The following is a 16,488-nucleotide window of genomic DNA, read 5'->3' as shown; positions in this document are numbered from 1 at the left end:
TTCAAACATTGATACATGTATCACATTGACAACTAAAGAACTTTTATACATCTTCAAAAGCAATAAATTATTATAAGAAATTGATGTATAGTGATAAATTGCATATGTAAGTATACCACTCTTTAAAGTATTGCAATATTAGTTCACAGATTAAAATAAAGCTCATGACAGTTTTTTTCATTACCATTATCAAAATAATTACATTATAATTATTGTTATACACCACACTGTAAAGTGTTTTAGTGAAAAACCTTTGTAAAAAGAAATTGAAGAGAAAAAATCCCAAAAGTGCCAATCAACATGGTAATCCACAGATTATGAGCACTATTTTCAATGAATTTCACAAAGCAATCCAAACTTTATAGTGCAGAATTTCATCATAATTTCACACAAAAAACCCACAGAACATCAACCACATAAATCTGTTATCTTCTTTTCTTTTTTTACAAATACGAATGGCAAATGGAGAGATAAATGTGATAATGAATAGACTTGTTCAAGACTTAAAAACACCACCAGTCCAGATGAACCCAGAAAACCAACAACAATTTTCTGCATCCTGGAGGCTGTATCTATGGCATCTATTCTGATGCTAGGAAAATTGACAATTAAGAATCTGACATCTACTAAATGTAAGGGAAATTAATGGTAGGGGTAAGCTATGAATGAAAGTCAAGTCATAAATTCTGTTTCAAAAGCATCAAAGCTGTGCAGACACGGTCCTGGGTAACTGGCCCTGCTTGAGCAAGGCAGCTGTAAGAGATGACTGCCATGGGTCCCTTCCAGCCTCAGTCATTTCGTGATTCTGTGATTTCTTTATGCTCTGTTACCGTAAAGCCATAAATACTCATTCAAACAGTGCTGGACACAAAATTAAGAGGGCTAGCCTTCTTCCAGGCAGGAATAAAACCTAACATATCAATATACAAATTGGCCTAATATTCTAAATCAACATACAAACAACTCCCATACACACAAAGTATGATTAAATTTGAATAATCTCCAACAGTAAGAACTATTCCACTATCCTAAATGAAAGAAGAATTCAAAAATGATTGAAATAAAGATTTTAAACACCTCCAAACAAAAATCCACAAAATAAGATGACATTTTTAAATTTTATTTTAATTAAAGGTAATCACTACCAAGCAAGAAAATCCCTTCCTGGATTTTGCACTGGCCAGAATTTACTCAATGACTGTTCCTCTTGTATTTTTATAGGTAGGTATAGAGTACATCAGTCCAAAAAGAGACCCATCATCTTTAGACAATACAGACATGAACAGATCTTTTTTTCTTCTATTAGTAGGGAATTCTATATGCATAGCTGATAAATAACTAAGATGTAAAGAGCTGGGTAAACAAATTCTGTACCTTTTGATAAAGCACATAGGAAACAGGAAAGAATGCTACCCAGATTTATGGCATCCTTACTGTGCATTTCCTACTGTGCTGTACATGAAGATGATATTATTAAGTGTATTAACAAATTGAATGCTAAACAAAAACGGATTCCTACTGTTTGTATACACGAAAACAAAATAATCTTTATAAGATGAATTACTGTGTTTTACTCAAATACAGCTTCTTTCATAGCTAAGTATATGATTGTTTTACATTTGTTAGAAAGATCTAAACTTGAAATTGTCACAGTAGTATATTTTAAGTTTTAAGGAAGAAACACAGTTTTATTATTCACTCTTTCACCAGGTTACTATATTGAGTCTCAAACCCTCCTACAAAATTTCTGTATGGCAACTGATGCCAAAAGGAATTACATGGCCCTAATGTAATTGAATGGAAACATTTCTATATTTCAAGTACACCAGAATGCCAAATTAACTCTTGCTAATAGGAATGGATGTTTATTTCCTCTGGACAATCAAATACTGCCCATGATGAACAGCATCTCTGTGAATGTGAAAGGAAATGAGAGAGCATGGGCTCTCCCCTATCATTCTTCCACATATGCAGGATTTGGTGGAACAAATGTCAAAGTAAAGGAAAATAAATGTTAAAAATACCAAAGGTGGATTCTCTACTTCATATCCTGGATTATTGATATATGACGCCAATTGTTCTTTCATGTATCAGCAAATCAGACACAGCTTATACATTTTGAACCTGAAGGAGGTATGTTTAACCTAGTTAAGAGTAGTGGGTATGAAGAATTAAGGAGTTCATGAGATAACTTGATAAACTCATGCAGCAAGATACCATTTGGAGATATCTGCCTCTATATGAGGCCTTTCCTCATACCTTGAGAGTATTAGACAATACCATAATGAGATTAAAGCTGTTCAATGTAGCAAAGAATAAAATGAAGTTCCAAGGTCAGATGTTTCCTGTAACACTCATTTACAAGTTCTGCACAAAGTTAATCTAACCTGAAAAGATAAAAAAGTATTATTCTACAGAAAATTCCAGCTGACTTGGACAGCTTCCTAAAGGCTGAGATAGGAGCTACTCTCTAAGACTGACATTGCAGTTGAATCAGCAACACTGGACCAAGCAGTGCTAATTGGTTGTATTTATCACTTTCTTAGGAGCATCATCACTTCAAATGATTATAAAATTATAAACCCAGTCACAGAAAGGAGCAGCTGTGCAGTAGGCATATCTTTTCTAAAAGATACCAAGATTCAAAACTGAATTTAAAAGGATTTAAGAGCAACTGTCTCCAATCAAGAAGAGGCAAATGATGGATAAAAAAAAGAAAAGAGCAGATAGAGCAGAGACCTCGCCCAGTTTTACAAGATGTCATTTATCCCTGCATATCCCAAAGTCTTAGTGTCACTGAGAGTCCTCAATGCATGCTGCTGCTTCCAGAAGGAAGGTAATTACCACACGAATCGCCTTTTTAGAGTCTGTGGCATTATTCAGAATTGCTCTTACTCAGCATTGTCAAGTCCTGTCCCTCCTTTCATTGAATCCACATGAACTAGAACATTCACTTAGCTCAGGGCAGAAATTTTCCTTCAAGGAGAGACAACTGATCTTCTAAGTTACTATGAAAAGCTCACCAGCTTTACTGACCGGCAGTACAAGTCTATCAACCAGGGAAGGATGGCTGCTCTAAAGTCTCAATGAGCTCACAAATGCTGTTGCCTCTGCTCCTCTGCAGGCACTCGAAGTAATCTCTCTGGGTGTTAGCAAAAGAAGGAAAAGGCAACCTGGTAACCCTCATTTGCCAGAGAGGCAGTTCTGTTAATATGTATTTTCTGAGAGTACTCACTCACCTCTACCACTTGTTCCCTGCTTTCTCTGATTCCAAAGAAGGATTCAGCTCCATTTTGCAGGGAGGAACATAGTCAAGAGTAGCCAACTACACACTACATACTGTCAGTGCAAGGAGGTAACTGTGACAGAGTTGCCTGTTTTAGTCAGGGCTTCAGCAAATCAATGGAGCCAACAAGATTTTTTTTTTTGTGGGGCTGAAAGAGGAAGTACTAAAGAAGTTACCACACTGTGACCGGAAATAATAAAAGGATAACTACAACAAAGCTTAACCACAACAAAGTAATATAACACCAGTATTGCATATTGATACATACAATACCAACCATCAGTACCATAATGCCAATGAAAGAATAATAGAAGTCATCATCCATTCTGGAGAGTCACCGAGGAATCATGAAATGCACTACTCTATTGTAATTCTCCCTGAAGTTTTATATGTTTGATTAATCTATTTAACACATATTTTTAATTAAAACAAACAAACAAACAAATAAATCTTCTGGATTATTCTGGAAGGCAGGTTTAATTAAGACTCACTTTCTTCGAAATTGCCAAAGAGAAGTATGTAATATGAACTGTAATGCATTAACTTATTTTAGGTATCAGGGCCTTACAGCTGAATATGGGACAATAAAACTGGGATGATCCAGGCCCTTTGCATCACAAGAACTGTTCTTCCACTTTCTTGTCCTAGATTTGTTAAACAGATTGTAAAATAATTTCTTACTTAGAGTCTTGAAGAGGAGGAGAGAACAATACATTGCAACAATGTGATGAAATGACGGATACTATTTCCCGAAGAATGAAAAAACAAGTGTATGCTTTGGCATGGCACAGCCTGTCACAACAAGGACAAAGTCCTACAGATAAGGACACTTAAAAAGATTTCCACAAGTTGGTAAGCACAATGAATTTTTTTATTGGGCTGTGATGGTTGTCATTTGTTTGGTTTTGCTAGTCTGGTGTCTGGAAGAACAGCAGAAAGTCCAAACTTTGGATAGGGATCAATCAATCTCCAAAAGCAGAAACTTTGGAGCACTTGCAGATGACTCATATCCCTACCCTAGTAGCAGCCTGCAAGAAAGTGTTCTCAGCAAACACATTAAAGCCCAAGTCTTTCCACTTGTTTGCTTACAATGGTGACTTCATTAGCTAATGGAGTTCCAATAACCAATGTTCCTCCTGACTGATGTCAATCATCCTGGGAAAGCTTAGTATCATTCACTGGGTTAATAAAGAAAAACAGCAGTTGAAAACTCATGAGAAGATTAAACATGCCTAAATGAACTCCTGAGCACCAGCTGGAATGCAGTAAATGGGACTTCAAACAACAGGCACTCTGGCTAATACAGTAACAGCAACATATCTGGCTATCTGACACAAAGCTAGTTATTATTCCATGGCTTCAAAGACAGAAGAAGCAAAGGGGTGATGATTGACCTAGCAGGATATTAGAGGCAGTCCTTCAGTCGGCTGAATTTCAGGACAGCTGAAGACTGGAAATGAGACCTCAGTACAGTACAGTCACCTTTGGTGTTTCAAACCTGTGGGGCAGTAAGAGTCCACCACCAGATATGATGCATTGTGGTGCCCTGCTTGATGAGATACTCCATTTGGTCATGCACTGACATACAAGTTTATTAAAACCCAACCAGTCAGCAGAACTCAGCATTAAGATATTGTAATATGTGAATAAAGCACAGTAGAAATTGAACAGTATTGCCAAAGTAATTGATAAAACAGCATGCTAAAACACAGAGAAATATTTATCTAGTTTGTTGACTTCTACTCCTCAATACCTGGAAATGAATCGTCATTATGGTTATTTTTAATTGCTTTACAAATATATTTATTTTCTTAATTTAATTCTTAAGCAACTCTTATTCTATAAACAATTGTTCAGGCTAAGTTATCTAAACACTTAAAAAAAGTATTTTTTATATGAGAGACATTATTAATATTATAGTAATATTAATTACTATATTATATTAATATTAGCAGCTATGAGCATGATTTGCAGTATTCTTACCACACTAAATGACAGAAGCAAGGAAGCATTTAAAAATTCATAAAAGTGAAAAAAGGGCTTTCAGTATTACAAATATAAATCTGTAAAACACTATTTACTCAGGAAAAATGCTTGTGAGATACATGTCTCCCTAAACAGTTCATGACAGGCTCTTCTACACTGAAGATGAACAGAGAACTTCCTCGGCTTTGTTATTTTATGAGGGAATGAGCTTCAAGGATTTGAGCTATATCAACAGCCAGAAATGAGCTGGAGGAACAAGAACACCCCACTGAGAAGCACTGAACTTCAACAGCTTCTGTGTTTGCTACAGTCAGTTTGATTGTAAGTAGAACATGTCACAGTGGGATATCTTTTTCCACACCATAGACTGTAAACACAGAAGCTGGCAGTACAATTATGTTTAGGCAATATGAATGATTAAGCAGCTAAAAGCAGTGATCATACAAGACTGCATATATCACTAGTATATTTCAAATTTCTTCCTGGCTTAAGGGATTTCTCATTAAAACTTCCAGTGTCACAGTAGTAGGTCCTAATTCAGAGAAAGGCACCAAAATGCATTTTCTTTGCTATTTCTGCCTTTTCACTCTTCATTGCTCACTAATAATTTAAAATTAAAAATAAATTATTATCAGTGGTTTTAGGTAATTATCACATTTAGAAAAATCTTCTTGCTCATAACATATATATATTAGCACAAATAAAGGGACCTGAAAATGTCTTACAAATCAGCCCAAAACAGCAATCCTGTGCCTGGGAATGTTGGCACATATGCCACTAATGCAATTAATTCCTTCGACTGCATATGAAAAGAATTCTGGGTTTTGCTGCCAGAACAGGTAATCCCAATTTAATAAAACATCACTGCCATAACATGTCCAGATCACCTACAGTTTGAGAGCAATTTACAGTGCAAGTTAACCTGCCTTCTAAACACTGACAAAAAGATCTGTATAGTCAGCTGATGCAGTTTCTGATGTCTTTGGTTTCATGGCTTTCAATCCTTCCTTTGAAGGACTCCTTCCTTTGAATGGAATATTTTCCATGGTATTTCTATTTTTAGAAATCTATTTGATGAAATTATTTACACACACTTATTATTCTTTATTTCTCAGCTGAGTTAATTTCTGGATCATATAAACTTTTCTGATTATCATAAGAAAAAAAAAGTGACAACAGGGAGAAAAAAAATCTTCTCCTTTCATGAGTGACCACATTTTATCCAAATTCAGCAGAATTTAATTTGGCAAAACACAGGACAGGCTGGCACAGAGTAAAGACTATCTGCAGGGGCTGATCGAGCTAATGCTGGCCACATGCCACAATGCTTTTTTAAAGAATCCACAAGAAAACACCACAAGGGAATAGAGAATCCAGTGCCCAGTGCCAGAGATTTTGCAGCTCTAGGGCCACTGCTCTGTATTGACACAGTCTTTCATTGTTGCTCTCAATAAACTCTTTATCCCCTTTATTTGCCAGCTTCATGAGTGCATATTCTTTGCCAACTTGCTATTCACGGAACAATAATAAGCAGCTAAAACAAACAGCTCTCTACCAACTCCCTACCCCAACAATCCCACATTACTTTTTTACCTTAGGCTTTATGCTTTGCTCTTAATTTCAGGGAAGCTAACTTCTTCCCACAATCTCCAGGGAAAGGACATCAGGAGAATATGTCAACATGTAGCCCATGCATTGCCGCATTCCTCTGCGGTTACATAAGGCACTGAAATTTTTCAGTGTCGTTCTCTTACTCATGAATATTTCCATGAGAAAAATGCACAATTTGCTTTCCCATTCTAGAAAGCACTGAGAAATCCCCTTGATCAAATGCAACAAAATCCCCACTTTCTTAACTATGAGGCAAGAGCTACTGAAAAGTCTGTATGTTCTATAAACTTCATAGCTATTCATACCAACACTGTTCAGTCACAACTTCCTTATGTTAGACACTTGTGCAATAGTTTGGATATTCTTAGAACTTCTCTACTTCTCTAGTTAGGAGTTAAGTCTAAAACAGTCTTGAGGACACTTCAAGAACACAACACTGATATGATTTAATGAGAGGGGGATTTTTAAAATGAGAGGGGGATTTTTATGCCACATTTGCATGCTTACTTGATAAAAAACATACTAAAACTTCCATTAAAATAACTGTTGAACCTAATAAAATTATACAGACAACAGACAATATTGATCTTATTCCATCCCTCTTCACAATTCCTCTCCTTAACCCACTCACTTTGTGTGAACCTAACCTTATTCACATAATCAGAACAGAAAGAAATGAACTTTAGTTCAGTATACAAAAGCTGCAATGTCTATAAAATTACTAACTTGTTTTGACTTTGCCTAATTATAAATACATGAAATAATAAAAATGCACCTAAAAATCTATGTCCTGTAACCCTTAATGTGGAGGACACAATACAGTACATACTGCTCATCTGTTTTTCCGAAGTTAAAGCATGTATGTAACTTCATAGCTCTTTCTCATATTAAGTGATGTCATTTTGTTTCAATACTCCCACATTCTTGTATTTTATTTCTCATTACCTCATTCTTACAAAATCTTTTCTCAATATTTTAGTTTATAAGACTGTTTAACTGTTTACTGCTGCATTTGATTAGAGAACAAACTGACTTTGCAGGGAATTAGCATGGTTTAAACCTTTCAATCATCAAACCATATTCACAGAATTACACTTTACAAGTGACTAATCACATGGTACAAGGCAGAACAGAAAATTTTCCTTTGCCACCACTGCAATTTTTTACAGTCTTTCCCCACAAATATGGCTACAATTTTCAGAAAGCATTTGGTTTCCTTTTACTTCTCAAATTGTAAAGATTGGCTGTAGGGTACAACCTAGTACTATTTCTAGCATATTATTTTATTTTTCTAAATTACATTCAACCAAAACATTTCTATACAATGAGAGTTTTGCATGTTTATTGTCATCCTGTACACTTTTTGACCAAGATCCACTGTAAAGGCCTGAAATATTCCTACATTTCTTCTGTCCTGGAGAAAAATAAATCTTAGGAAAAAAGTACATTTCCCTACTTTTATTTCCATTCTCAAATAAATATCATTACTAACTCATCTGCATTCTCAGTATTTTCCCTGTCTGTTGGTAAAACTACTCCATAGTTGTCTATCAGAAAGGTCTCAAAGATTCCTAAACTTTTGTTCCTGCAAACTTGCTTTGACCCTCAACATACTTCCTCCTGCTCCTTGTGGGGATTTTAAATGCTCTTTCATGATCTTCCACATTCTTCCCCCACCCCATGGATGTTTATTTCCCAGAACAGTGTCAGACTTTTCCAGGGAGTTGGGTCCACATTCCAATATTCTCCCCCCAGACTCTTGCAATGAAACACGGTTTATCAGGCATGCTACGTCATTTCTCACTCCTCCTGGCACATCCCAGCAACACTGAGCAGGCAGAGAAGCACCACAAAAAAGAGGACAAAGAAACTAAGAGCAGATGCTGCCAGAAGTTGAAAAAGCAGAGAGTGATTTCCTGTCTGGCAGCTAGGGAGTTGCCAGATAAAATATGGGAATTCCCAGATTTTTAGTGTGTAATGTAAGGTATTGGTGCATCAGATGATCTTACAGTAAGACTTGAAAAGACATTTTTCTCTGTTTGTTCTTAATCTTACCATGCACCCAAAGAAATGTTAAAAATACATGTGTCCATTTCCAGACAATGAAATATATGATATAATATCAGACTATAATTAAAGCCTATGCTGCAACACATTCTTAAGGAGCCAGACTTCAGACTATTTGAACAAGATCAGTTCTGCCAGCTCAGTGCTGTGCACATGTAGAATGAGATCCAATGTCCTCACTAATATCCCTACCCAAATATCTTTCCAGAGAAAAAAATAAAATATAGGATTATTTCTGGTATGAACAGGGAGCTCTAAGAAGCTGCTTCTACGAAATCAAGAATAAATCACTGTAGCAACTATCATGCAGATCCTCAGCTGTAAAAAATTCTGCAATATATCTTTCAATGCTTTTATGTTCCATGATTTTTACATTAAGTACATTCCCCTGTTCTGTGAAGAGAGCTGCTCAAAGGAGGATCAGTCCCACTGGCCTGTGCTGGATGGCGGGGGAGGGATGAAAGGAATGAAAGCAGTTATCAAGGCATTTGTAAGTAGTGAGCTCTTGGAACAACATTAGAGTTGAGGGTCATGGGAAACAGAAGCATTGCTCACCCTTCTTCCTGGCAAGTTTTCTGTGCTTGGGCAACAAAGTAAAATGTGTTGTAAGACCAGAAGGAGGAGGAGAGGGAAAAAAATTAAAATGTGTATATTTAGCTTATTTAAAAAAGAAGAAAATACTACCACTTGGCTTTAAAGGAAATGAAACACTTTCCACATGACATTCTTTCAGGCTCTTAAAGCTCAGGAATACAATGCTTGATTAGATTCTTTTGATCAGACAAGTAATATCACAGTCACATGTACTTCAGTACCGCACTTAACAGGGGTGGGGGTGTGAGAGTTCTAACACACATACACAAACAGATGTAACATTTGTTTAGAGAGTCAGATATGCACTTCCACATATGGAGGGCAGAATGAAGATTCCTAATCAAGCAGGATTTTGTTCAGTGACATTAAATGTCACTAAATGTCTTGACCAAACTTGGCCTAAAGTAAGTTTTTTCCCATTCAGTCTACCATACAGCCAGTGCATTATTACACACTGCTTAGCTACTTCTCACTACTTAGAGAATGGATACTAAACACATCAGTGGCATACAGTAAACAAGCTTAACATGCTAGTTTAAATTGTCTTCTCCCTTTAAAATATGAAAGCAATTCACAAACTACAGATATGAGAGCAGTTTAAAGTCTGATGTCAAAATGAAAACACTTAAAAGTCTTATAAAGATACATTTTTGAGGGCTTAAACCACTTGCAGTACCATTAATTCAAAAACTGCTACCAAAATACCTATATTCTAAAAATGGGTGGAAAAAAATAACAGCAAAATGAAATATGCTTCATTAACTAATGAAATCCTCAGCTACAAATCAGTTTCACCAGATGAGCTCCTGCTTAAACAAGTCAGAATTAAGTGTTCCCAAGGAGTTTGGGGTTAACTCAAATTTACACACATGAGACTATTTCCTTAACACTTACAGTTTTTGCATTTTACTTTCCAGATTTATTGCAGTTAGAGAGAATTATAAATAACCCCTGTAAAAACCAGTATTCATACAATGTTTCTTTCTATGTATAAAGCCACTTCAAAGAACAGGATCTTTGTATTAAAAAAGAGAGAGAGAGAGAGAAATATTGCTCATACTCATTTTACTGGATTTTTTACTTCTTAGACAAAAATAAGAATTTTAGTGACTTTCAGCAGAAGCCTGTCTAGTTTCTCTTAAGTCAACTAACTTGCAAGAAGGACCAACTAGCTAGCTACATAGTTCATGTACCATTTTTTTTCAAATTTTAATTCTTTGGAATTTTGTTCTACTTCCCTGTCAAAAAAAAGATTTAGGAGCATATGAAAACATCCTCTTGTTATCTTCCTGGCAGAGTGATATCCTTTAATTAATAATCTTACCATCCATTAGTACTAGCAGTGTTTATATTATGGCATGTGTAATGAGTTCTGAACTAACTACTATCACGAACAAATGAGACCTTGTCATTAAAACAGATATATAATAACTGGGTTGCTTTATTACTCTACACTCAGGCATGGTCAAGAAACATATTAAATTCTAGTAATTATTTGAAACAGGGGGAAAAGACACACATCATTAATGCCAATCCATGAAACCACAAGAGACCTGCACTTACAAACTATACACATATTTTCTCTCACTCCTTGACACTGTCTCTTGATATCAAAGGTACAGGGAATGGAGGCAAAGGTACGTGGTAAGCAAATGGCAAGAACCCCTTGTTTAAAGAAATGCTCACACAGCAATCTGCCTGAAAGGGGTAACTGGGGAACACAAGAGTTCTACAAAATGACAAGCAGTACAGAAATGATGGCTGTTTCCCAAATGGAAACAAAAGGCTGTCTAACAGATCAAGAAGCAAGTTCAAAACAAAGCAAGAAGATCCTTTTTCTTAACATTTGTAGTTAAATAATGAATTTCACTATAACCGGATACTTTGGATATTAAAAATTTATGTGGGCTCAAGAAAGGACTAGGCAAGTTCACAGAAGAAAAATCCACTGAGAGCTATTAAAGACATAAGTAACCCCTTGCTCAGGAAATCTTCAATCCCCAAACCACTGGAGGCAGTGGAAGCCTCACTACACTCTGCCTGCTGTTTTTCTCTGCCTTAGACAGTCAGTGCCATGCATGAGAAATAAACAGAATCCACATCTAGAGACAGGATGTAACACCAGATAAGCTTTATGTCCAACCTTGCGCAGTTGTGCTTATGCTCTTTGTAGGAAGATTAGGACACATATTTTGTAATTGCTTCAATGCCTCAAGACACTATTAGCTGATGACCAGCACCTGCTAGTAGGAGGTCATCACTGTCATGGATGAGCCGATCCATGGGGCAAGCCCTCTTTAGCCCTCTATCCAGGGTCATCTGTCTGAGCAACAGGCAACAACAGGAGAAGGAGCTGAGTTCACACTGAAAAAGTAAGGATCATGAAAATGATGTGTCTTCCTGGCTGAACCACAAGGAGACATTCTCCAGTGTATGGGCAATGGCAGGTAGATGAAAACTGTTTTATCTCCAACAGCTCCACAGCCAGAGGATGTGGGCCATTACACCTTTAGTTATATCTCAAGGCTGTAATTCCTCCAGCAAGGACTTTTTTTAGTTATTTGTACCATGAGGTAAACTAAGTATAACTTTTTACAGTAAAAATAACTGCATTAATAAATAAATATCTGACAAAAACTTTATTTGGACTACCAAGCCCAAATGGCTTCAATGAAGACTGATTATAAAGCTGAATTCCTTGCACATGTATATTATCTTCACCCTTTCTCCTTCAAAACTGTTCCTAACTTATTCTTAGCATGAGGGCGGTCACTATGTGGACAACTAGTACATTACTCTTTTTTTTTTCCTCAGGGTTCAGTAATTGCTCCTTCCTCTTCCCATTATTGCTTACTGCCTAGCATCCAAGTCCAGTAATAAACACAGAATTAGCTCAGCCTTCAAGCAAGCCAAGTCTAGAAAAAAATAAAGGAAGTACATTTTTATGTCATATACAGCTCCATTATCCTATTTACAGAAGGAAATGCTGAAAGCAAGACTGCCTAAGGCCACACACCCTAAACTGGTGATTAGGCAGGCCCTTCTAGTTCCCAAGTCCTTGCCCATTATTCCAGATGCCATTCTGTCAGACCAGGAGATGTTAACCAGAGCTGCAAGCAACAAAACTTCTCACTCTTCCCTGTCACCACAAAATCTGCAACTTCCTTCTGCCAACGGGGCACAATTTTGAAAAATAGTTTTATATTAAAAGGAGTGAAGAAGACCCTAATTTCATTGAAATAAATAATAGAAAAAAATATAAGCAGCACAACATGGTTTTGATCCATTTAATGCAGCCCCTACAGAAGGCCTGGCTACTCCAGTTGCAGCAGTTAGTGCTCTCTGTTCCAACTCAGTCACCATGAAAATTAGGAACACCGGACACACAAATATGCCTACTTGCTTAACAGTTATTTGCTAAACTTTAGCTCAAGCATTTAAAAAAAAAATTAAAAAAGAAGAAACAAAAATGTGACAGAAGTATTAAGGTTTGCACAATTAAACTCTAATGTTTCTAAAAGATGTTTCTAGAAGATTTTACATTAAAGTTTAATATAGGATTTTTGCATATACAATGTTTACATAAATTTTCAGGTGCTGCAGGATGTTATTTCTCTTTCTCAAAAAACATAAATTTCCACCAACTAAGATTAATTCCAACTAAGATTTCAATCCAACTTCATCACAGCTCCATCTCAAGAATCAGTATCTGAAGGAATACTGAAGAAAGTGTTTCTTTGCATAGAAGTTCAAGAAGAAATCTACAGACGTTTTCACTAAGAGAAATAGGAAAAAAAATCCTTCTTTAAAGATACAAAACAACACTGAAATAGCTGATAACAAAGCTTTTGGAAAATACCCATCCATTTTGTTTCCACACACAATGGAAAAGTCAGTAACAAGTCAATGAATCAATAATTCACTGAGAGAAGGAAGAAAAAAATAAAAAGCAACAGAAACACTTTGAGCCTGAACTAGTTATTTACTTATGAAGGAAAATTTGGTGTTTAAACCTAGAACTGTATTTTAATCCAAAGACTCCAGAATGTCCCTGACCTCACCATAACATCATTTTCCCTCAAGTTTGCTGCAAGAACTTGCACTTGGAGGAGCAGCCTTGCATGCCTCACAGTTTGTTGGCTAGCTGGATTTCCATTCCATTACAGCCTCCTCCTCTCCCTTTTCTCAATGAAAAGTGGCTTAAAGACTTATTTTAAATGCCCAGCAGCACTATGACTTCCTTAGACTCAATTTAATACAAGTGGGAACTTTTCATGAAAGTATACTTTTCAAAAACCATGAGAATATTTAGCAAGCTTAAAACCAAACAAGTCCTGTAACTGGACACAATTCTGAAATCATTGATTCCTTTTAAAATGGAACTGGAATTCTCTGTAAAGTGAAACATTTCAGTCTAGACAATGTTTGCTATCTACAATGAGCAATACGAACCAAACAAACAGAGTACAAACATGGTAGTCTGGATTTTGGACACTGCCTCCCAGATGCAGCATTTTTTTTCTCTCTGTGAGCATGTAAAATGCTTAACTGCAATGGATACTCCTTTCAGAGGTCCACATCTGTTGACTGTAATCCTTTTTCATCTGCAGTTGAACACGTTCATAAAACACAAATCAATGAAGAGTCTCTGAATTACTTGGGAGAATTAATTTAACAGCCAAGCAAAACACCTTCTTCCCAAAACATTCATGTTAGCTTCCTTGACATAAGCAAACAGAGCACATTAAAATTTTGGCTGCAAGAGGAAGAAAACATGGCACTAACTAGCTGGGAGAGGGGGTAGGGATGGTGTTTATTATTTTTAATTCTTTTATTTAAAATTACAGGCACCAATAAGCAGATGGTTTTGCAGACAACTTTGGGTCTAACATGCAGGGCAAGACATAGTTTCTCCAAAGGCAACTCTATTTTGTGAATTGTATCTGAATTAAGGATGCCCAATCTATACATTTTTAAAAGAGATCATAATGACTACTGCTGACTGCTGCAATAGCTCAGTTACTAAGGATTCTGATCCTCTGGCTCCCTAAATATACAATACCATCTCTTATCAAGCCAATTTTTCACAAAGACAGGCTTGCTAAATCCTTTTACAAGCACCTTGCAACACAAAGCAGTACTCCTAGGATCTAGGCTGCACAGACAAGAGCCCAGAACACTGAAATAATCTGAGCTACCTCTATGTTAGCTGGTAACATTTATTACTTAGTAGCCAAAGAGCTAGCAAATTTAACTTTGATATCATATCCTCAAGCTAAACATATAAATTAATTCTGTGCATTCTGCTGTTAATTCCCATAATGTCTGAAAATAAAATTTTAAAAAATCACTGTGGAATAATAATTATAAACTGGGTAAAGACAAGCAAAGACTGCTCTCAAAATTATTGTGGGAAAGAGTAACTATAAATATGGATGAGAGAATCAACACAAAGTTTGACATAAATAGCCTCATTGAGAATTATTTTCCTATTGGATTTGGAGGTCACCAAAATATGCACACAGTTACTTAGAAATAGAACACCCACTAAGTCAAACAAAAACAAGGACTTACAGTGCCAGTTTTTCAGTAATGACACTCAAGGTGCTGATTTTTTTTTTGTGCTAATCCTTCCTCCTCCTGTTTCTAATATGAAAAATGAAACTTCTCTTCACTCAAAGAAAAACAAAATCCAATAATAACTCTCAAAAGTTCAGTCTTGGCAAGAAAATTTAGTAAAGGTTTCAGCTTAAGAAGTCTCCTTGAACCAAATTACCCAAGTGGCTAAAAGATTATGCAGCTGCTAAGTTCACTAGTCGGTATATAGCTTCCCAATAAATACACCTAAAAAATAAGTTCAGAATTTGTGGGTTTGTCCTACTGCATGAAAAAACAGAACATGTTTCTGGATGCACATAATAGTCAGGTACTGCTTTTTATCATCTGTCCACAGATAAGCAATCCCACCAGGTGCTAGCACAACAGCTTTTTGAGTGAAGAGAGATGTATTTCTGAAAAAATCACATTCCATTGAGAATTCAAGAGCATTTAGCTCTTGCTCTTTTACACTGCTGAAAATATCATAAGCAACCTACAGAATCCTTATAATATTTTACAGTCCAAACAAATATTTTCATTTAAAGATCAAGGTAGGGCAGTAGTAGAGCTGTAAGGATAGCAGACGGCTCTTCTTTTAGCTTCAGTTTTGCTAAGTACTGAACTCAGCAAAGTGCATATTCCAGCTGTGTAAAGTATTTATCTTGAAAGAAACACAAGAGGATGTGGGCTTTAAGCCAGTAAAATACTCAATCATCTGGAATATTACAGGACAGACCAACCAAACTGGTTTCACAACTGCCAGGGCACGAAGGCAGCAAGTACTTAACTTAGTTGCCACAGCTTCTTATAACGGAATCAAACTTTAGTAGATTTTCTGTACTAACACTTCTTTTTCCTGCCAAATAATTCCTTTCTGAATCTCCAAGGAGTCCCACTATTCATCAGATCCATCACAAAATCTGGAGATCAAATTGGAAAAAGGGTGTTAACACCGAGCAACATATTTTGCTGCTGATACATGTATTCACAATCAAATTTCATTTTTTCCTTTCTTGAAAAGCAGAAGGATTTCAGAATCTTAAATACCAAGAAGGCAAGGTGATATGGGAAAATAATATTTAGGAAGCACACATTAATGCACATAGCAAAAAAAAATTATATCCACATACTGATGCTATTTACATTAGATTTAATACTCCTTGAAAGATCTTGGGCATCAATGCAGGCAGTTATTTTGTAATATCAATGCAACAATCAGCAACAGTCACAAATATTAAGGCCTAGTAGGGAAAGAATGCCAAAAGCAGAAACTATCACTATTTGATGCATTCTTGCCTTGAATATTCCATGAAGTTGCAAGTTCCATTTCTTGCAATCTAATTCAA

The 16,488-nt window shown here is 36.1% G+C and overlaps 1 protein-coding gene across 1 annotated transcript in view; it reads right to left on the bottom strand.

Annotated features, from left to right (window-relative positions):
- Positions 1-16,488, bottom strand: part of ARHGAP42 (Rho GTPase activating protein 42) — a 143,493-nt gene that overhangs the window by 112,221 nt on the left and 14,784 nt on the right. The gene's annotated exons all lie outside the window — the stretch shown is intronic.

This window comes from Melospiza melodia, chromosome 2 (assembly GCF_035770615.1).
Source record: "Melospiza melodia melodia isolate bMelMel2 chromosome 2, bMelMel2.pri, whole genome shotgun sequence".
Lineage (NCBI taxonomy): Eukaryota > Metazoa > Chordata > Aves > Passeriformes > Passerellidae > Melospiza > Melospiza melodia.
Note: the sequence above shows the minus strand (reverse complement) of the source record. Positions and strands in the feature narration are given on the sequence as shown.